This window comes from Lolium rigidum, chromosome 6 (genome assembly GCF_022539505.1).
Source record: "Lolium rigidum isolate FL_2022 chromosome 6, APGP_CSIRO_Lrig_0.1, whole genome shotgun sequence".
Classification (NCBI taxonomy): Eukaryota; Viridiplantae; Streptophyta; class Magnoliopsida; order Poales; family Poaceae; genus Lolium; species Lolium rigidum.
In genome coordinates, this window is record NC_061513.1 from 169126165 (window position 1) to 169128692 (window position 2528).

Genomic DNA, 2528 nt, shown 5'->3' on the forward strand with positions numbered 1-2528 from the left:
TGTTCATCATCATGATCTCCCTCTCTTCGGCCAATAGTTACTTCATTGGTTTGGCTTTCTTCACATTGATCATCATCTCCTTCAACTTGGCATTGCTCCTTGCTTCCTCTCGGCTGGCTTCAACCTTGGCAAGACTCACCTCTTTCTTCTTCTCGATGATGACAAGCTTTGTCCCCAAAGTCTTGGCCGCTATCACCTCCTTCGACTTCATCATTGGATCTCCCTCAACAATGCTGCCTCCCCCCGAGCTTCAGCCTCTCTTTGGCCTTCTTGTTTCCCTTCGGCTTGTCATTGTTCTAGCCCTCTTTCTCATCCTCGGTATCATCATGCGCAACCATTGCAACTTTCTTGTGTGCCGTTTCTTTGTCCCTATATTGCCACTTGGAGAGGTGTTGAAGCACATCAAAGCAATGTCTCATTGTGAAGATCTTGCCCTTGCTGCCGGCCATGTCTCTATACCTAGCATCGGCAATGCGATCCTACATTTACAAAATAAAGATGAAATCATCTAGGTGTGATCACCAAACCACACACAAATTGTGCAAACAGAAAGAAAGCAAATTCACTCACATATTCGTCCACAGTTGCGCCGCTAGGAGGATTCGACACCACTTGATCCATTGCCGCCGCCCACTGGCTACATGTCGGTTTAATCGCGTCCCAACAATCTTGGAGGGATCGGTACGTGCGATCGACAGGATGACGAACGTGAGGCATCAATTTATGGAGTTTATCCTCGCCAGTACCGCTTCTTGGTTTAATTGGTGCCGGAGACTGCATCCATCCCACGGCGGCCCAAGCTTGGCACAACATTGCGTCTTCTATTTCCATGTAGTTGTTGGCCCTTATTTTCTTCTTATTTCCTTTGGCCTCGACCTCAACCACACCTTCGTCGCTTTCATCTTCTTCCCCACCGTCCCCTTCTTCCCCTTCATCCTCGTCTTCCTCCCCATCTGCGCCCATCCCAACATCGAAGAGAGCGAGTGGAGCAATGTTAACCTCATCTAACATCTTCATGTACGAGGCGTTGCCGTTCCTACCGATAATCGGCCTCAATTCTGCTCGCTATTTAAAACGATTTGGAGTTGAAATTTTTACCTTGTTGACCCGTTTCTGAGCACGTCCTAGGCGTCGTTCGCGTTGGCAACCGGCAGCGGTGACGGGGATGGGAGCGGGCCGCCACGGCTCGTCGTGGTCTTCGACTTCGTCCTCTTCGGCGCCGAAGTCTTGGATTTGGCACGGGATGTCTTCGGCGTCATCGGCTTGGCTGCGGCGGCCCCTTCGGCGACAGCCAGGACAACATTGATGGCCGCAGCACCGGTGGCCGCAACACCAGTTTGCGGGACCACGTGCGTTCCCGCGCGCCGCCGCTTGAGTAAGCTCGTGGACGCGACCATGCTGACGACGTCGGCAGGGTGGCAGAGGTGGTTAGGGTGGCGGGAGCTCCGGCGGCCACGGGAGAGGGTGGCGGGGCATGCGAGCTAGCTCCGGCGGTCGCTGGGGTCGATTCGAGACTCATGCCGACGAGATCAGGCAACGGCGATGATGACCCACAAGTATAGGGGGTGTATCGTAGTACTTTCGATAAATAAGAGTGTCGAACCCAACGAGGAGCAGAAGGTGTTGACAAGCAGTTTTGATGAAGGATTCACTGTAAATGCTCACAGACAAGTTTTCGGGGGTTTTGATATAGCAGATAAATAAAGTACAAGTAAGTAAAATGCGAGAGTAATAATTGCAGCGAGTGGCCCAATCCTTTTTAGCACAAAGGACAAGCCGGTTTGTTTACTTATGATGACCAAACGTTCTTGAGGACACACGGGAATTTAGTCTAGTGCTTTCGCTTCATATAGTTGATTAATCTTCATTGTTTTGATAAGTGTTGTGTGGGTGAACCTATGCTAATGCACCGCCCTTCCTAGGACTAATACATACTTGTGATTAAACCCCTTGCAAGTATCCGCAAATACAAGAAAGTAATTAAGATAAATCTAACCACAGCCTTAAACTCTGAGATCCTGCTATCCCTCCTGCATCGATATACCAATGGGGGTTCGGAGTTGCTGTCACTCCGGCAACCCCACAATTAGCAACCGAATAAAAGATGCATTCCCCTAGGCCCATAAAGGTGAAGTATCATGTAGTCGACGTTCACATGACACCACTAGAAGAATAACACCACAACTTAAATATCAAACCATTAAATATTACTCAACATAGTTCACTACTAACATTTAGACTTCACCCATGTCCTCAAGAACTAAACGAACTACTCACAAGACATCATATGGAACATGATCGGTGGTGATATGATGATGAATAACAATCTGAACATAAACCTTGGTTCAATGGTTTCACTCAATAGCATCAATAACAAGGAGTAATCAATACCGGGAGAGTTTCCCCTATGAAATAATCAAGATTCAACCCTAGATGTTACAGCGGAGACGGTCAACCCTAGATGTTACGGCGGAGACGAGGTGCGGTGGAGATGATGGTGTCGGCGGTGGAAGTGATGGTGATGATGA